We start from the raw sequence: 21046 nt of genomic DNA on the forward strand, positions 1-21046 counted from the left end.
TATGCAGCAAGCCTCTGACAAAGGGTTTGCCTCAGCAACTTTTGGATTCATTTAAAGCTGCCTTAGCAACTGTAACTCGGGCCAAAAATCAAAGCAGGCTGTTTGTTTCCACGTTCTTTTGTTTTGCAAGCAAAAGTGGGATACACCGACTCTCAGGACCCACAATGACAGATCTTTCGGGATTTGCAGGAAGTGGGGTGTTTTCAACCTCACAGGTAGGATGGCCAGATGTGAAGACATGATTGTTGTTGGACTCGACCCCCCAATAGCCAGCTGTCAGGGATGATGGAAGTTTTAATCCAACAATGTCTAGTGGAGCCACAGGTTCCCCATGCCTCCTGCAGACAAAGGAAAACTTGCAGGCTTCCCCCAGACATCTGGCTGTCTATAGTGAGAACAGGGTTTTGGACCAGACAGGCCTTTGGCCAGATCCAACGGGGCTCTTTATATGTTCTTTCTCACGAGTGCAGTGGCTGCCATTTCCCCACCTCACAGATACGTTTAATTGATCTTTTAATTGGTGCTGAAACACTTTCCTTTCAGCCTTTTTAAAAAAAAACAAAAACAAAAACTGAAATACCACTTAAATGAAGGTGTTATATCACTGTGATGCATGTTATTTTAATGCATTGCACTGCTACAGCACTATAACACTCTTAAATGACAGCCAAAAAAGCCATTCCTAGTCACTGCAATTTCAGCAGTGTAGTTAATATTGGTGAGTAGAAAGATCAAGTCCCTAGCTCAGGGAAGCCATGCAAATATATTGCGTTTAATTTTTCAAGCCAGATGTTATAGTTCCACAGGTGTGGACCATTATCCTGAAGCTTCCTCATATCTAGTTTATTTCCTGGGGGTGGGGGTAGGAATATATCGGCTGACAGCTCCACACACAAATTCTTGTGCAAGCTTGCCAGAAAGGCGTGGGTGTGCCTGTGGAAACTATTGTGCAAGCTAATGCTGGTGAGATCAATGGAAGAAGCAGGTGGCATCTTGTATTCCTAAAAGCAAAGTCATCTGAGATTCTTGGGTGTTCAGGACCATGAGGTGGAAAGCACAAAAGTGCAAGGACAAAACAAGGATCTAGAAGAAAATGTGGAATGCTGCTGCTATCCAATGGAGGGGAGTGCCAGTCTTCTTGTCCCTGCCCAGATCAAACAAGCAGGTCAGCTGCCCCTCCGCCCATGATTACCTGTCTGCAGCTCTAGCTGAGGCCAGTTGGCACTGACCACACTATCTGAACCTGGCTGTTCCTCCATCACTGGGTCCACCCACCAATGTTGCGAAAATACTAAAATGACGCTAATGTATGTACCGTATTTTTCGCTCTATAACACGCACCCGACCATAACACGCACGTAGTTTTTAGAGGAGGAAAACAAGAAAACAAATATTCTAAACGAAACAGTGGATGTATGATTTTTGTGGTTCATGCTGTGGCCACAGACATGTGATCTGACAGTGAGTTTGGAGTAGCCCAATGCAAAAATCCTGAGGATCCATGTGGCTCTGTGCTTTGTGACCACATTTTTGCACCACTGCGGCCCCAGGCAACAGTGGGTGCGTGATTTTTTTGGTGCAAGATGTAGCCATGGACATGCTATGTGATCTGATGGTGAATTTGGGGTGACCCAATGCAAAAATCCTGAGGATCCATGTGGATCCGTGCTTTGTAACCACGTTTTAAGTGGGGAGGGAAGGAAAAGCACTCAAGGGACAAGGAGCACGCGTGGGGTGGGTTGAGAAGGATGCTGCTAATAATGTAGAAGAGGGGTATAAGGGGAGAAGGCTCCTCTCCTCTCCCACTTTGCTCCTTTAAAGCAAGCAGGCTCTGCTTTTCTTCCTCCTCCCCGCTCATCCCCGGCTTAGCGAGCTGAAAAACGTTGCTGCTATGTAGCGAGCTGAGTGGGGAGGAGAGAGGGACAGAGAGCCTGTTTGCTTTAAAGGAACCAACCGGACAAGAGCCGCTTACACTTGTGTGTAAGTCCTCCCCACTCAGCGGCTCTTCTCCCGCTTTGCTGTTTCAAAGTGAGCCATGGAGGAGGGAAGGAAGGGGAACCATGGATCCTCTGCTCACAACTGCAGCAGATCCCCCCGCCACCCATAGGCATTCCCTCCATAACACGCACAGACATTTCCCCTTACTTTCTAGGAGGAAAAAAGTGAGTGTTATGGTGCAAAAAATACGGTATGTAATGCAAGAGAACAATCCGGAAATCTCATCTGTCTTTTTAACAGCTCCGTGGCAGTGAAAAGTGGTAAAGCAACGGCTTCTCCCATTCTGCATTTCCTTCCACCTTCTGGAAAAGGTAAAAAGGTAAAGGGACCCCTGACCGTTAGGTCCAGTTGCAGACGACTCTGGGGTTGCGGCGCTCATCTCGCTTAACTGGCCGAGGAAGCAGATGTTTGTCCGCAGACAGTTTTTCCAGGTCATGTGGCTAGCATGACTAAGGCACTTCTGGCAAACCAGAGCAGTGCACAAAAATGCCATTTACCTTCCCGCTAGAGTGGTACCTATTTATCTACTTGAACTTTGGCATGCTTTCGAACTGCTAGGTTGTCAGGAGCTGGGATTGAGCAACGGGAGCTCACCCCGTCACGGGGATTCGAACCGCCGACCTTCCGATCGGCAAGCCCTGGGCTCTGTGGTTTAGACCACAGCACCACCCACATCCCAGTCTGGAACAGGTAGGACTCTTCTTTTGGCAGCATAGCAAGCATAAGAAGCAGGACCAGAAGGTCCAGCTGCCACTTACCTTAACTAATTCCAGTGCGATGGAAGAGTTTGCCATTGCTGCCAGTCACATTAGGGCAGCCATGACACTGTGCCCTACTTATCAGAGGACAGTCCTTCATTTGAAAGGCTGTCAGGCCCGAGTTCAATTTAAAGGACCATCAGGAGGCAGAACCAGCAAGGGGGGAATGACCTTGAAGTTGTCCATTGGTACTTAGCACTTGAACAACAGACTGAGCAGGCACTCAGGTCAGCTGGACCCAGCCTCTCCCACTAGAGGTGAGATGTATTCTATTTCTATTCAATTTATGGTGGTTGTTTCTAAATTTGCATATGTGCTTGTGAATTGGCATATACAAACCTCGGGCAAATCTGTGCCTTCTTTTTTGCGATGTGTAAGGGACAACCCTCTAGTCCCCTTTCTGCCCCAGAAACTGTGCCTCACCCTCAGTAAAACCGACAGTGACCACAGGGCGGGAGAGCTATAGCACCTCGAAAGAAACACAGTAGAAGTGAATGGGGCTTCACTCGCCAGCTGTACAGTGATGGTTTGTCTGGGGTGAAGGGACTAAGCCAGGAGGGAATAGCAAAACTTCTTTTGCAGCAGTGCTGTAAAATGGAACAGGCGTGACTTGAGTTGCAACTTGGCAATTCTAGAGATAGGCTGGAAAAATGAGACTCCAGAAGCCAGACCTTTCTTGCCTCAAGGGGCACAAGAGCAGTTGTTCCACAGTGCCTGTGGCGGTATAAATTCACCTTGCTGCAATAAAGTTAATGGCACGCACTGCGCTTCCCTTCTTTTTGCAAGCTGGGTTTCCAGTCCATTGCATGTCCAACAAGGTGTCTGGCCCCTGGTTAAAGGATTCTTAATTGACTGCAGAAGCTGATTCAGGAAATGGATGTAGCATGACAAAAATCAATGCTAATCGCCCTGACAATTAGCTAATGCCTTAATAATTGGAAATCCAGGCAGTGCCTTGGTATACTGTACATCTCCAGGGATATCGGTGCTATCACCTTCAGAAAGGAAGCAGGATCACACCTAGCCTTTGGAAAATTAGAGCTTAGAACTGCCTGCTAATTTAAAAAGGGGGGGGGGAGTCGCACCCAGGATAATAATTGGAAGGAATTTTAAGGGAAGCAAAAAGAGTTCTGACTCGTCCACTTAAATTTATGAAGGGGGAGCAGCAGTCTTCCCCTGTGCTGAAATGGCCTCCAAAGCTAGCCTTAAGATAAAGAAAAAAAGTTGAGGAGAACTTGAAGATTCCTTACCCAAAACATTTTGGTGACTTGTGGAGAAACCGAAATTGCACACAGACCCTACACACCTTAGCTTGAGAGGTACAGCCCACCAGAATGCTGTACAAGGATAAGATGGATTGCACCCTATTCAGAGTTGTCTCCCACTTGACCACCTTTAATGGCCTCCCTGTCTTGCCTCATGAAAAAGGCTTGTGTAGGAGAACTCCCCCAGAGGGAATTCAGCGACTTTGGCACAAAGCAATCCCATGTGGCAGAGATCCGCACAGAACAAGGCAACTGCAAGGACAGGGCCAAACTGCCTGTCTGGGAATGATGTGAGAAAGAAGAACTCACCTGATTGGCCCCCCACCTTTGCCACGTAAAGTAAATACGGAATCATGAAAACATCGCCATGGCTACAACCACCTGACAGAAGTTCATTTTATACTACTACAGTCATACCTCTGAAGCTCAACAAAACAAAGATCATGGCCACTGGTCCCATCACCTCCTGGCAAATAGAAGGGGAAGAAATGGAGGCAGTGACAGATTTTACTTTCTTGGGCTCCATGATCACTGCAGATGGTGACAGCAGTCACAAAATTAAAAGACGCCTGCTCCTTGGGAGAAAGGTGATGGCAAACCTAGACAGCATCTTAAAAAGCAGAGACATCACCTTACCAACAAAGGTCCGTATAGTTAAAGCTGTGGTTTTCCCAGTAGTGATGTATGGAAGTGAGAGCTGGACCATAAAGAAGGCTGATCGCCGAAGAAGTGATGCTTTTGAATTCTGGTGCTGGAGGAGACTCTTGAGAGTCCCATGGACTGCAAGAAGATCAAACGTATCTATTCTTAAGGAAATCAGCCCTGAGTGCTCACTGGAAGGACAGATCCTGAAGCTGAGGCTCCAATACTTTGGCCACCTCATGAGAAGAGAAGACTCCCTGGAAAAGACCCTGATGTTGGGAAAGATGGAGGACACAAGGAGAAGGGGACGACAGAGGACGAGATGGTTGGACAGTGTTCTGGAAGCTACAAACATGAGTCTGACCAAACTGCGGGAGGCAGTGGAAGACAGGAGTGCCTGGCGTGCTCTGGTCCAGGGGGTCACAAAGAGTCGGACATGACTAAACGACTAAACAACAACAAGTCATACCTCTACTTACGTATTCCTCTGGATACGGAATCTTTGGGTTACGACCACGCGTGCATGCACAGAAGTGCTCAATCGTGCTGCGCGCATGCACAGAAGCGCGCCTCTATTAATGTTATTTTTAGGGTGCGAACGGACCCCTGGAACAAATGAAGTTCGTATCCAGAGGGTCCGCTATATTAGGTTCTGCTGTTTAAAATTGACCGCAGTTATGAAGGGGGTTGATGGACAGAAAGAAATTGTTGACAGGATGCATTAACTGTGGATTAACCAGTCTCATATAACCAACATGCTTAAGTCTAATTAATGCATGAAGGGGTTAAAACCATAGAGCAAACTGTCCTGCCAAGCTTAGCTCACCTTGGAGGGATTAGATAATCAAACCTCTGTTCCCCCCAGCTGTCAGAGAAGCTCAATGTGTGTGGAGTCCTGAGCAAGTTGCTCCATGGCTCTTACAAGTTACTCTTGAGTTCCTATACCAATAATTTAGAAACTTTCACAACTGTAACTATGCCAAGTTTTACTGCCTGCACAACGTTTTTTGAGTGCTGTACGGAAAAGCAGATGAATCTAACCTTCAAAGAGTTTGTAAGTCTACCATTCTTAACTTACTAAACAAATGGTCTTTTTCTATGCTAAGGGAAGAAGGAAGATTTGGAAGTCACAACAGCATATTTTCAAGGTTTAACAGCCCATGTTTCCATGCTTTGCTTTGCTGCATGTTTTGTGATTTTAAATCTCTCCTGGGGTTCTCTCATCTAACAGTACTTGCCCCAAACTTGGATCTTGGCATCCACAACTGCTCCTTTTATACCTATTTCTTCATTGCCACCAACAGGAACTGGGCAAATTACATCCAGAAGGCATTTATCCTCCTCATTTCACCTGCTAGAAGAGCCACCCTCCATCAGCCTTCATGCAGCTCCCCCTCCCCCCCACTGCTGTTTCACCAACAGCAGTACTGTGTCTCCTCCTCCCTGGGAACCCCTTCACCTCCCTATTTTAAAGCTCTCAAAAACCCCCAAGAACAATTACAAAAAGTAAATGTGGCCATGCTGGCCCATAAGAAAAAATCCAAAACACATATTAGAGGAAGGCACAAGTTCTTCATAACTCCTAAATAGGTTAGATGGTTAAAACAAAACAAAAAAAAGGCCAGGAGGAGAGGAGGGGGAAAAGGCTATTGTTCAAGCAATCTTTCCCTGCATCTGGTAAGATTCTTAGACGGAGGTGGGAGTCATTCAAATGAGACCCTTTCAGGTGCTTTGCAGGATTCAGCTTGCACCAAGGTTTCCTGCAAAGGAGAAGGGGTGTAATGGGTGGACCCCCATTGTAATGGTTATAAGGGGTTACTTGTGCGTAAGTTGCCGTTACTTTCGGCTAGATTGCCTGGCTAACCATGCCTCAGCTGACAGCCCTTCACTCAGTGGCCGTTCAGTCGCTTGCAGAATCCGTCAGTGGGCGTTTCTTGAACCTCTTCCAGCATAAGAGTTGTTTGACGCCCAGTCTCTGCCTACTCTCCCTGCGCGGAACTCTTCTGTGCAAGGAAGGAGTGGGCAGAGGTGTGCCTGCGCTCTCTCCACTAGTTTCGGGCGAAGAGTCTCGGAGACCCCTATCCGAATCCTCCATCTCCCTCCCTTCTCTGCTGGTGTTGCGCTGAATTCCTTCCCCTCTGCTGGTCCCCTCTCCTGCATCGCTCGAGAGCCTTGCCTCCACCTCTCGCTCCGATGTCAGTTCCCTGACACCCATCCCTGCAAACACCAAAGCTAGCTGCTACTGAATTCTACCTCCATCCTTAGGTGAAACACACAGGTTATTTTGGTTGGCAGAGAACAGGAATAAAAGTGCAAACAGGCAGTCCTCATATAAACAGAGGGAGAGATTACCGTATTTTTTGCTCTATAAGACTCACTTCTTCCCTCCTAAAAAGTAAGGGAAAATGTGTGTGCATCTTATGAAGCGAATGCAGGCTGCGCAGCTATCCCAGAAGCCAGAACAGCAAGAGGGATTGCTGCTTTCACTGCATATTTTTCACTGCATATTTTTTTTCTTGTTTTCCTCCTCCAAAAACTAGGTGCGTCTTATGGTCTGGTGTGTCTTATAGAGCGGAAAATACAGTACTTTTAGGTACCGGCAGTATGTTAGGTTGAAAGAAAAAAGTCAGTGGAAGTCCAATTGAGTAGCTCTCCTTAGAGGCCTCCATGCTCCTTCTGAGAATCAAGTCCCATCTTCTGGAAATACAACATCCACTTCCTCCAATTTAGGATCCTGCCACACATATTGAATATATGTAATTGGTTATTTGAAAAATCCTGCCAGCTGCTGCTATCAAATATCATGCAGCTCTGGTTTTCTCTTCCTCCAGTGGTTGAATGTACTTAACTGTGCAGGTCAGTGAGAACGCCACAACAAGGCTGGGTCTTCCTGGCTTGCTGCTGTCCTTGAGTGTCTGAGCGAAAACACACTACGTGAGCTCGCATTATTTAAATAGAACTCTTGACCCATGACATTGTCTGTGGTGCCCAGTTTGTACTCATATCCAGGTTGCAGCCAAGCACACCTGAGCCATGTGACCCCACCATGGTTGCACTACCAAGCCATTTGGTTCTTCATGGGTTAATTCAGGAGGTAGAAGTAGGGTTGTCACTAAAACAGTGCAAACACTCTTTCCACCAAAGCACTTATCAGACACAGCACAAGCTATGCAAAGGCTGATAGTAAAACATTGTGGATGCACAATGGAAGAAGATGAGGCCATCTCCTTAGGCTTTTTCAGTTGTAAGGAGAGCTTGTTTCATAAATGGTTAGTGGGTGCTTCAGTGTTTGCAGGACACACCCTACCTGTGCCTTTGCGAGATTGGGGGGATACGGGTGTTGGGTAGACAAGAAAAAGCTAAACAATATGAATTCAGCCAGCCAAGCTCTAGATCTGCATTTCTGCAGTCGAGTAAGTTAACCTTCAAATTATTTTATTTTGCAGTCAGCTAGCAAAGAGTCATGCAACTGAGTGGTGTAAAATGGGGTCTACTTGGAGCGGAGTCTCAGCACTAGAAACAGAAAGTCCAGAAAATGAAACCTGGTACAATATAGCAGCTAAGAAACTGGGCTATGAATTAAGGCAGCCTCAGTTTGAAATGGGACGCAGGTGGCGCTGTGGGTTAAAGCCTCAGCGCCTAGGACTTGCCGATCGAAAGGTCGGCGGTTCGAATCCCTGCGGCGGGGTGCGCTCCCGCTGCTCGGTCCCAGCGCCTGCCAACCTAGCAGTTCAAAAGCACCTCCGGGTGCAAGTAGATAAATAGGGACCGCTTACCAGCGGGAAGGTAAACGGCGTTTCCGTGTGCGGCTCTGGCTTGCCAGAGCAGCGATGTCACGCTGGCCACGTGACCCGGAAGTGTCTCCGGACAGCGCTGGCCCCTGGCCTCTTAAGTGAGATGGGCGTACAACCCCAGAGTCTGTCAAGACTGGCCCGTACGGGCAGGGGTACCTTTACCTTTAACTTTACAGTTTGAAATGGATTTCTGCAATGAACTTCTTCAATGGCCTTAATCAAGCCACTCAGTTTGCCCCAAAGCCATTTGGGATTGAGAAAACCCACCTTCATTGCAAGTAGGTTATGTAAGTTGTGCAAGGTATATGAAGCACTTTGTATATTGTAAAGAGCTACACAAACGCTATGAATGGTTATGATGATGATATCACTGTCTCGAGTTCTTGTGTCCTAGGACTCGTGTAAAATTGCCATGTCTAATTTTAAGAAGCCTCATTTTAAGAAAGGATGCATAGAATGGGAGAAGGTAAAGGACTGGGAGAAGACTGCTGTTTGCCTAAGGCTAAGGACTGGCTTCAGCAACCTACCCACCCACTTCAGGTTTCTGCTTCTTCCAGAAGAAACCATTTCTCAGCAAACTCCTAACAGAAAAACATGCTTAGACACAGCAAGAGCGCACAGACTGAGAAGGAAGGCTGGCCCCTGCTGGTCGACAAAAGGCATGGCATCATGCGCCTTGCTCCAGCTTTTCCAACTAAGCTCGCAATACTTGTTAGGATTACAGTGCACAGCTCACGGCTTTGAGCAATGCAGTTCGCCCTGTAATGTGGTAGAATATATTCATCAGAGCAGCACTTAGGTATTATTAAAGGCAAGACAAGGGCTACACGTTGGCTACAGCTCTTTAAGCAGCAGAAACTCCAGAATCCAATGGGTTTGGAAAGTTTGGTTATTCTATTTGTTAAAATGGAATGTAAATCCCCAAAATTCTGCAACTGGAATTAACTGAAGAAGCTACAGTAGTGTAATGGATAGAGAGCCGGAACAAGAAGGGTCTGAGTTCAGATCCTGATGCTGCCACAAAGCTCACTGCATGGACTTGGGCAAGCCCCTTTCTCTCAGCCTAACCTGCCTCACAGGGCTGCTGCAACGGTCAAATGGTTTCAGCTCATCCATGTCACCCTGGCTACCTTGGCAGAATAGGAGCCAAGTCCATGACACCAAGGTCCCTTCAGTCCCCCCAATAAAATATTTGTGGGGTGCCGCCCCCCAAAGTTGATGGGCATTGCCATTCAAATGGCGTGCATGTGCCACGTCTTGGGATCAATTATTTGAGGTGGGGTTTACCTGCCCCCCCATATTTTGCTTGGAAGAAGGAACGGGAGACCAAGTTCCACCCTGTCTTAGTCCTTGCCTCCCTTTGTAATTCTGCGCATCTCTACTCTGATATCCTTGGCTAACCAACTGTTGTCCCTTTGTAGCAGAACACTGCCTGTTCCCCACAGTTGCCTCCTCTGCAAAGAACTCATTCTCTGGGCATGATGAGGTGCCCCTCCCCCCTCCAAACCCCATCTTTATCACTAGGCCTTTGGTTTAATTCCTTAATCTTCCTCTCCAACTGTAATTAAGCTTAAATCCCTGTAACTGCATTTGCTCACATTTATCCTTTCATCTTCTTGCCTCTCCTACCCCTTCCCTCCCTCCCTCCCTCCCTCAGCGTCCATTTTAGATTGCAGGTTCTGCGGAGGCAGGGACCGGTCCATTTCTTTATTGCTTACGAAGCTCTGTAATGTGTCATGCAGATTGATGGGCACTATATAAATATAACCATCAAGATGATGTAAATCTACGCTCTTCATTCCGTTGTTGAATTTTATTGCAAGGTGTTCAATCCCAGGCATCTCCAGGTAGCTCTGGAAAAGACTTCTGCCTCAAGCCCTGGAGGACCCCTGAAAGTCACCCACAAAGCTTTCCCAGCAAGCTCCCCCAAAGTCTTAAGGATCAAAATAGGGTTGCAAGGTCCAAAAGAGGACAGGCTGTTGCTGCACCCTAATACTTGTGTAAAAGGGAATTCCAGAAAGTGCATTTTGCCGTGTAAGCTATACCTGCTGAAATTATGTCTTCTATGCAAGTATCAAGACAGAGCCTGTCCTTTTTCACACCTGGCCACCTTTTCTCATGCCTCGGTTCCTCTTTGTAGAACAGGAACTGCACTGCAGGAATTGACATTGTAGGATTGATGGGAGGCTATGAACACTTTTGTGAGGATAAGTTCCACAGAGCTCAGTGGCTGCATTCATCAAGTCAAACTGTGGTTTAGTGTGAACACCTATATTCGTCAGGGAGAAGACTGAAGATTCTTCTAGCTAAGCCAAGGTTTGGCTTTGTGTGTGGTCTGAACCCCAAGATTGCGGTTAAACTCTGTCCTGCTTGAACACAATCTGTAGCTTCTAGCTTTGGATGACAGACACTGCTGAGCTAAACTGGGAAGCAGCAAAGCAGCTCCAGTCTTCTTTCTGGAAGTCAGCCCCAGTGAGCTGACCATCAGCGCTATATCTAGGGTGGTGGTGCATGAGGTCCGTCCCCCCCACAGGACGCTAAGCTAAGGGGGTGAAAAATTGAAATATGCATTTGGGGGTGCCAATTTTTTGGCCTCACACATATTAAGAGAGATTGCCAAAGTCCACCCCTGCTGACCTTAATGGGCAAACCAAACCAGTGGAACTTACTTTGGAGGAAGCATGCATAACACTGGGCTGCACATGACAGAGAAGTTCTGCCCCCTGCTCTTGAGACTTAAGATGTGGTACACATGTGTAGCTTGAAAAGCTGGGAAGGTTGTTCCCTGCACCACTGCAATCTTATGTTGCTCAACAGACAAGAAGGAGGGGGCAGAGATGTCTTTCCCTGATGCCCATTACCTCTTGTTTCCCTGAATCAAAATTCAGTTCACTGAAGCTGCTCTCCGCCAATGCGCAATGGCTGCCTAAAATGTACACCACTCATCTAATAGCTTTCTAGCTTCCTCTTGTCCCACTGCTTCCCACCATGGAAAACCGCTCCTTAGCACTTAATCAGAGCAAATGGCCATCCAAGTTTTCCTCGGATTGAAGTGTGTTCCAACCTAGAAGCGAGTGGGAATGCCTTGAAGAATGTTTAAAGGAAGATGGCATGAAGGTGAACTGGCAAGTAGAATGAGCCTATGACCAGCAGTAGAGAAGACGAGGTAAGTGATGGGAAGGGATGAAGAAGGATGGTAAAGGAAAAGAGATGTAGCAAAATAAGATCAAAGGTGAAAGGGGATGTCAGTGAAGGATAGGTTGGGAAGTCCATATAAGCTTATGACAAAATGATGAATGCATGTAAAATATAATCCAAAAAAAGGTGTAAATTAAAAAAAGAAAATAAGTTTGTTCCAATCTATCGCGAAGGAGTGGGTCAAGTGGAAAACTTGCTCAGACCTGTACTTTCTAAGCATGAGACAAGCAGAAGTGTGGACCAGCCCTTAGTTGTGGCTTCCATTTTCTAACTGATGGAAGGTGGCTGAGCACATCAAACAGGAGTATTTCTCAAGAAGCTACAGGATGCTGATGGATCATGTCTGGTATCACGCAGCTTCACAGGCCAACGATGGGAGTATGCTGCAGCCTGAGTAAGCAGTAATGTAAACACAGCTTTAGGGGTGCAGTGGGCCACAGAGATGTAAGTGCTGTCTTTCCGGAAGAGAGGGAAAGTGGTGGGGTGGAGGGAGAGAGAGAGAGAGAGGTTATACGCATGCAGTCATCATGCCAAGGATGAACTGAGCAGCAACGTCTCATCCTAGAAAGCCCAGGGAACCCTGAACTCCCCAGGCCTTGCTGTGGCTCTTGTTTGCGTGCCTGGGAGCAGCGGGCCTCCTGACACCTCCCCCAAGGGGATGGAAAGCTCCACAGCGAATTATTGTTCCCTTCTGAGAGAGGATAGGAAGGAGTTGGATGACGCAGGAAACTCATTTATTTTGCCCTCTGGCAATGCTCCGTAAACATCTTGTTTTGAAGGCGACGGAGCCTTTCCGAGCTGCCTCTTCCAAAAGAAAAATGCCAGTTCATTTAAATACCAGCAGCCTGAGCGCAAGGGAATAATGTTAAGGCTGCTGGGCCTTGCTTCTTCCCTGCCAACAGAGTAGCATGCACTTCTAATGCCAACGCATTAAATCCAGCACCTGAGCACATGCAGTTACATCAACACCCTAAGCATTCACGGTAAGTATTCCTAAGCTCCCTTCTTCTAAGGACTTCAGGTGGGAGAGTCAAGTGTGGTTGACCCAGGTTAAAACCCCACTTAACCATGAAGCTAATCTTGGACTGGTCATGGTCCCTCCAGCTACCCAACCTCACAGGGTTGTTGTGAGCAAAAAGTGGCACAGGGATAACCGTGTCCACTGCCTCGAGCTCATCGGAGAAAAGGGAGGGTATAAATGGAATGAATAAATAAACGAGTGGTTTCCCTGCCTGCTATTTTATCTACGCAACAACCCTTCAAGGAGGGTTGGGAAGAGAGATGATGCAAGTAAACATTTGAACCAGAGCTTCCCGCCACATCCTTCTCGCTCCCTCTCATCTGGGAAGGGGTTCCTTTTGGAGAAAGCAAAGGAGATCACTTTTGTTCCCCTTTCTCTCTTGAGACCACTATTTCTAGTCAACTCAGTGACCCCCAAGCCCACTTGCAGATATAGAGACCCCACAGCAGAACCCTGAAGAACAACACAATGCTAGCAACTTACCCTTACAAAATGTTAAGAAGGCATTCCCTAAAAGGGAGAAAATTGGGGCAAAGAGTGGTTTTCCAAAGATGAGCACCAGAGACTAGGGGCAGTTTAAAAGCATGGCCATGGTGCACATAGGATGAGAAAAAACAGGCAGTGCAAACAGGTGGAGAAAAGAGGGGATTTACTCCAGAGGGGGAGGCAGGGAGCACATGTTCCCATTGTTGGCATCCTATATTACACAACAACTACAGTTTGTAGGGAGTCTCTGTTTTGTCTGCCTCAAAGCTAAACTTTTGTATGATTTCTCCTGTCCTAGCTGAATAAACTAATGCAATAAACAGAGTTGTTTGCCACCTGCATTATCTCACAAGCTTTGTTCACTATCTAGTGAATGACCCAGAATATGGATTCTCCAAAGATTGAATGTTGATTAGCAGACATCCAGTTCCTTGACCTCACACTTGCACTGATTTTTTTTTTTTTTTTAAGTTTACAACAAGGCCAGAAAACCGTTTTTTAGCCTGAGAATGACATTCTGTCATGGATAACCTCCTGGAGGGGCATAGACCAGTGTTGGGCCAAGCCAAACTGTGGACACAGCAAGAAATATAACTCTTATCTTTGTAGAGCAGGTTGCATTCCAGCTGTATGAAAACCAGGTGTTTCTGCAGAGGCCCTTTTGAGGAAGGGTCTTAGCTCAGTGGCGGAGCATCTGCCTAGAGAGACTCCTGCCTGAACCCCCAGCCACTCTGGGCAGCTTCCAGCAGAATATTAAAATACAATGATTCATCCAGTATTAAAAGCTTCCCTAAACAGGGCTGCCTTCAGATGTCTTCTAAAAGTCTGATAGTTGTTTATTTCTTTGACATCTGATGAGAGGGCGTTCCACAGGGCGGGCGCCACTACCAAGAAGGCCCTCTGCCTGGTTCCCTGTAACTTCGCTTCTTGCAATGAGGGAACCGCCAGAAGGCCCTCAGCACTGGACCTCAGTGTCCGGGCAGAACGATGGGGGTGGAGACGCTCCTTCAGATATACTGGGCCAGACACAATAGACAATACTGAGCTAAAAGGACTGATTGTGCAAGGCAGCTTCCTATGTTCCTATGTTGCCACAGGCCCCTATGAACAGGTAACTCCATCCTGGCAAATGAGGCATGTTGTCATCACAGTTCAAAGACCCCAATTTAGCCAGGCAAAAGCACTTGGGGAGGGTGGCAGAACCAAATCAGTGAGGATCATGGCTGGGTGGGGTGGGGGTGGGCATGGCCTGGAGGGACTCCCAAGAGTTGGCCTGGAGGATCACCCATGGCCCACAGGCCCAAGGTCCGCACCCATAGGAGAGCCTTAAAAAGCTCCAGGGTTCAAGGTCAAGGGGCCACTTAAGTTCATAATTATATTCCAACTGAACAACACTTGACTATCCAGATTCTACATAGATTTCTACCGCTTTGTGCTCTTTGCTGGAAGATGTCAAAATATGGGATTCAAAACAAAGCATAAATAAAACGACCCCATGCAAAATTGGCAGTTGCATTCACTGTACATCTGACTGATTAATATCATTTCTATTAATTGCAGAACCCGAGTTCTCTTGATGCATAATTTGACTGGGAGATGGAAGGGAGTGCAATACGAACAGCCAGGTCTGTAGGCCAGTATTTTAATGATCTGCACATTTAAGCTCCTCTTTAACACTGTCCATTTTTCCGGTGTTCATGCGGTGGAAGCACAATCCACAAGGGAGTTCTCCTGCACAAGCTCCATTGTCCTGAGTGAGAATTACCTTAATAATAATAATAATAATAATTTTTTATTTATACCCCGCCCTCCCCAGCCAAGGCCGGGCTCAGAGCGGCTTACAAGCAATAATAAAAACAAGATGAATGATTACAAACTTAAAAACAAAAATAAAATACATAATTAAAATAATGGAACATTAAAATATTAAAATGTAGCCTCATCGCAGGAGGAGAAGGGAAAAAAAGAGAGAGAGAGAGAGGGAGGGAGGGAATCAAATTGGCTCCAAGCCAAAGGCCAGGTGGAACAACTCTGTCTTACAGGCCCTGCGGAAAGAAATCAGATCCTGCAGGGCCCTGGTCTCATGAGGCAGAGCGTTCCACCAGGCCGGGGCCAGAGTTGAAAAGGCCCTGGCTCTGGTCGAAGCCAATCTAACTTCCTTAGGGCCCGGGACCGCTAGGGTGTTGCTATTTATGGACCTTGAGGCTCTCTGTGGGGCATACCGGGAGAGGCGGTCCCGTACGTACGAGGGTCCTAGGCCGTGAAGGGCTTTAAAGGTCAAAAGCAGCACCTTAAATCTGACCCTGTACTCCACCGGGAGCCAGTGCAGCTTGAAAAGCACTGGGTGAATATGCTCCCATGGCAGAGACCCCGTGAGGAGCCTCGCTGCAGCATTCTGCACCCGCTGCAACCCACCTTGCATTGCTCCCATTCTGTTTGAGGAGAACTATGCAGTAGAATTTCCATGTGGCTTGAGCTCCAAATCTGTAATACAATGTGTGTGTGTGACAATCTAGCAGCAGCATATTATTATTATTGACATTCTGGGCTGTCATTGTCAACCTGATTATGATTTTTAGACACCCTTGTACTATTATTATCCAGATTGCACCTTTCACAGCTGAGAAGCCCAGACTATTTAAGACTGACAAGAGATGCTTACAAAAAGAGACATGTGCACACACTACATTTTGCCAGAGGTACTACTGAAGGTGTGGGCAGACCCAACCCCACCCTGATGCTTCAGACCACAATCACCTATATCTCTTATCTACCCGTTAAGTCACAAGTGCTATAATGAATTAAATGGTCCTATATACTGACTGCTTATTCATCTCTGAATGTATCCAAAACAAAGCCTTTGGATCTTGCTGAATGTGGCTCCCCACCTCTTGAAATCTAAAACTGGCATCCATCTGGTCCCTGTACCTAGAGAAGAGTAAGCACACTTTGGTGTAGTAATTCAGTAGACCTAAGCCATAAACTGCCAGGGAACAATTTGTGCACTTTTTCATAGATTACAGATAGCTGAAGACTATTTATTTTTTCAATTCAAACTGTATACATGCTATACGCTTATATATTGTGGAAAATATTTTTGGAGTCCATCCTTCAGTGCACCACTGTTTTGGAAGAGCCCCCATTAAATATATGCGTCTCTCCTTATTGGAGATACAGCAAGCAGCCTTTCTTTGTAGGCAACTGTTGCATTTCCACATCTGGAGTGCCTGAATCGTCCAATCAGGCCCAATGCAAGACTGTGTGAGAATAGCCAACGCCCCAACAGAGGCTGCCATTGTAAAGGAACAGTGAACCAATCAGAGATGCAGCAGGCGGCTTAACTTGAGAACGAGAATTTGTATGGGAATGAATAACTATGGGGAAATAGGAATTTTGGCAAGTGCTGAATGTCATGCAAGGATGCGAGGAGCCTTTCCACCCAGGGCCCTCCATTCTACGAGGTTATCAAGGTATGGTGTTCCTCCTCCTCTTGCTTCTAATGCTGTGATGCAGAGGTCTGAATGCTCTTGCAACAGTCCTGAGAATCCCGGCTTAATTTTATAAAAATGAGGCCCTTGGAACCAAACAAGTCCAACTGATGGTAACACCAGGCCCCAGTCCACCTATCTGGCAGATGAGACATTTGTCCCAGGTGCAGGATCAGCCAGCAGTTTTCAAGCCAGCCTGTGAGGAACAGCAGTCAGAAACTGTACAAGAGAAAGAGCCAGAGGGGGAATATCTGTGTTTGAGGATGGGTGATTGAAAAAGAAGGGGTGCATCACACAACATTACAAAGATCACAGGCCTGCGTAGTTTAGGGAAAGAGGGCACCTACCCACAGATAAATCAATGCTTTGGGGGCACAAGACCAGATTCAACAATGTATAAGGAATTCTCTGTCAAACTGGCAGGCTTTATTACTGTCTGTAAATGTTACATCGTCTCCAAAGCCATCATGGAAGCAGAGAGAACCACAAGAGAATGGTCAGCTTTACTCTACCACACACACAAAGTGTGTGTGATGAATAATCACATATGCTGCACTGTTTCAAGCTGTAGGTCCATCCATCCTCAACTGCAAAGTGGCTAGTTATTTTTTATTTTATTTTATTTATTAAATTTGTGTACTGTCCTTCATCCGTAGATCTCAGGGAGGTTTACAGCATAAAAATACAAGATAAATACACAAAATGCATAATATAAACTAGAATAAAAAGAAAAAAACACAAACCAACATCCCCTACCCCCCCCCCCGGCCCCTGCTATTAAGGAACAGGGAAGAATTAAACAACTGATTTGGTCTTGGCAGAATTGGATGTGTACCCATTTCTCTCATGCCCTGACTATTTTTTTTTTGCAATATGAATACTTCAGTTATTTAGAGGGATTTGCCAACACCTGCAATACCTATATACAAGGGATACCATTTATTTCACAAAAAAAGATAAACCGAAATCCTTGCTGAAAGTTTGTGCCTATATGAACCCTGGCATTAAACACCCCATACCTGATAACAGGCAGAACTGGTTTAATATCTGGTTTCCATCGCATATTGTTTTCCCCACCCCACTCTTTGCCTTTAACTCTAGATACACAATAGACCAAAGTTCAACACCTCCACCTGCATCTCCATGCTGAAAAACATCACCTGTTGAATATCTGCCTTATAGCTCATGCATGTTCAAAAGCTCTGGCGGGGGGGGGGGGGCAGGGACAAAACAGGAACAAGACTTACTGCACTGTCTGCCACTCTCATATACTTTCGGCTAGGGAAAGAAGCAGGCAGCCAAAATTTCTCCCTGACATCATCTGCCATCTTCTCTCCTCCCGCTTCTCAGCTACGGGGCGTCAGAGCGCTTGCTTTGGGAGATCCTGGCTACCAGGGTATTTGAACTCTTTGCCCTCCCTCCACCTGCAACAACACAGGAGAGCTTTACAGCCACCCACCTCTCCTCATTCCATTAAGCTCATACTTAACAGAATGCCTGGTCTGAAGGGAGGCAAAACAACCACTCCACACCACTGCAAGCACTTATGCTTAACAATAGCCTAATGAATTAATTGAAAATGCCCACTGGAGCTGACTAAACCCATGTCATTATGTGTACTTTACTCTCATTTTACATTTATCCCCTCCAAAAGTAGAAGGATGCAAGCTCTGGGTGCTGTCAAGTATTTATATCGTCCAGGTGTACTCATCAGGGAAGGGTTATTAGCCTCGTCTTCTTATTAAGTGTACACTTGGTGGCAAGCCCTGGTATGCCTAGTCTACATAATGTGTGAAATGATCCTTACATTACATGAAATAAGAGCTGCTGATCTGGTACTGAGCAAACCAATTAAGAAAGGAACTTACATGGAGTCCAGCAGCAAGCCCAGCCAAACACCATATGAATATCCACTTTAAAACGGGTATTTCCCTGTAACCCACAAAGCTTGTATTCACATTGCCATGCCAACAACTTGAGCTTCTTTTTAAACAGACACAAAACAACTGATTTAAAACAAGGAAAAAACCCTTCCATGTTCAGAATTTTAACATCAAGACTTTATTGCTCTCTCATTCTCTGCCGACAACCAGAGAGGGCTAATAATGTGCAATGTTGGGTGTAAATTTAGTATGGGCAATAAAATATATACATTTCATCCAACTTGCTTATCAACTATGCTCAGTGCTAGCCTGCAGAATGAATTGTTATCGATGGTCTCCACAACTGTGGCTTTCAGGAGGTGGCTGTTCTCAGGACAGAGGCGTATGTACTGCGATTAGACCCAGGACTTCCTCAGAACAGGGTGTCTGATCTTTTGGCATGGTGGAGGAGGGATACAAAAGATGGTTAAATCTGTAGAATCCAAGTGGTTTTACTTCCTTAGCAGAAAAGAAGGGGAGATTTCTTATTCTAACTGAAAGCAGATATTTTGGTGGATCCTATTTTGTCAGCAAAGAGCACTGCAAGGTGGGTGAGCGGATGGGGAAGGAAGATTCTGTCTTCTGAACTGAATTGGGAAAGGCTGATTTACACGGTATCTTAATACTGGGGAAGGAGATGGAATTAGCAGCCCTGAAACTTAGAATGTAGAACTCATGAATTTCATGTTGCCACATGTTCAAGGGCTAACAACCAACCTTTCTGCCACTGCCCCTTCTGGGAGGGGGAAAAAAGTTAATTTCATTTGGCCAAACTTCCATTACAATTTGTTTGGGAGCTATAAAAATGGCCAAAACCCTCACCACAACCGAAGGTGCTAGGGCTCAAGATTCACCTGGAAGCATGCCCCACCCTCAGGTCCTGACAGGTCCTAACCCATCATGGGGGGGGGGGGAGATGGAGGCTGCAGCTACCTGGCCTGGTAATGGACATTCACGCTGCTCATGCTCACAAGCGCTCATGATTACAGGTGCCACGACTGAGCCTTCACATCTGGCTCTGAGTTCCTAGCGAAACCAAGTGCTTGCACCCTTCTTTCTTCCCTATGGCAAATAGGAATCAATCTTAGAATGGGGCTGGGGTGGATCCCCCCCCCGCCCCCAACACACAGATTCCCTGCCTGCTTCCACCCCCACCTCCAATGGAAAACATGCCCTGCAGACACAGACCTGGCTGGGGATGGGGGCCAGCTAACCGGGAGCGGCAATTAACCGTGGACTCAATCCGCCGGCATGTCCCCCATCCTCCGCAGCCAACTGCGGCCCGATCCCGACCAAGGCCGGATCCCCAGCCTCTCCGGGAGCACTCGGACACCACGCAGGTGCTGCTGCGCAAGAGCCCTGCCAGCTGCCCCCCCCCCCTTGCTGGGGACACCATCCCTGGGACTCCAAGATAGACAGGTGCGCCATCCCTAGCAGTGGCGTAGCGTGGGTTGTCAGCACCCGGGGCAAGGCAAGTAATTTGCGCCCCCTAACCCATGGATTTGCGCCCCCTAACCCGTGGATTTGCGCCCCCTAACCCGTGGATTTGCGCCCCCTAACCCTAACCCCCAGATGTTGCGCCCGGTGCTGCCGCCCCCCTGCACCCCCCACGCTACGCCACTGATCCCTAGGCACCCCACGCTGCCCGCCCCGACAGTCTGCGGTGCCCAGGTGGCTTCCTCTGTCCCGCGCATGAGGTGCCCCCCGCCCGCCCCCGTGCCCTCTTTGCCCCCCGCCGGACCCGGCGAAGGAGAGTTCGCAGGAACTTTGGAGACTTACCCCGCAGCGCTGGAGGGCCGGCGGAGAGGCGCAACTCCACGTCGCAATCCAGAGAAGCCGCCGACAGCGGGATCCCGGCGCCGCCGCCGCCGCCGCCTGGCTCGCCTCCTCCTCCTCCTCCTCACAGCCTTCCGGGAGAAGTTGGGCGCGACGGGCGGAGGCATGGACGGCGGCCCTGGGCAGCTGCCCCGCGAGGTCCTGGCCGGCGCAGGCTCCGCCGGGCCGCCGCGCGGGCGCTGCCCGTCCGCATCCCGGGTGGCGCGGCTCCCGCGGAGCGTCGGGGTTGCTTGCTCCGGCGGCGGGCGGGGACGGCGGAGCTGGGGCGGAGTGGCGGGGCAGCCGGCGCCTGCCTGCCTGCCTGCCTTCGCTCCCTACCTGCTGCTTCCCTTCGGGGGAGGAAGAAGGGGCCCCCGACTCGGGGAGAAGAAGGCGCCCGGCAAGCGGCAAGCCCCGGCCCCGCGGCGCGCCGCCGCCCCCCCGCCCATGCTGGCCGCGGCTCTTCCTGGACGCCGCCTCGGAGCGCCTCACCTGCCGGCTCCCTGGCGGAAAGTGGCTCCCGGAGCACAAGGCGGCCGGCCTCCCTCCGCCGCCGCCCGCCTCGCTTGGAGGGATGCGGCTCTCGCAGCCAATGGGGTCCTCGCTCGGGCTCCCTGCGCGGCCCTGATTGGCCCGGGAGCCTCGCACCGGGCGGGGGG

The 21046-nt window shown here is 48.1% G+C and overlaps 1 protein-coding gene across 2 annotated transcripts in view; it reads right to left on the minus strand.

Moving 5' to 3' along the window:
• The window catches only part of BRINP2 (BMP/retinoic acid inducible neural specific 2), a 98163-nt gene extending 77613 nt beyond the window's left edge, over nt 1-20550 (minus strand). Inside the window, exon 1 of one of the 2 annotated variants that reach the window (XM_079981327.1) lies at nt 20352-20550. The gene's annotated coding sequence lies outside the window, so the exon portion shown is untranslated. Of the gene's footprint in view, nt 1-17897; nt 17918-20351 lie in introns of those variants that run through there. The other variant, XM_079981328.1, reaches the window with a different exon arrangement.
• Nucleotides 20551-21046: the final 496 nt, after the last annotated feature.

The sequence above is a fragment of the Podarcis cretensis genome (genome assembly GCF_951804945.1).
Source record: "Podarcis cretensis genome assembly, chromosome: 6".
NCBI lineage: Eukaryota > Metazoa > Chordata > Lepidosauria > Squamata > Lacertidae > Podarcis > Podarcis cretensis.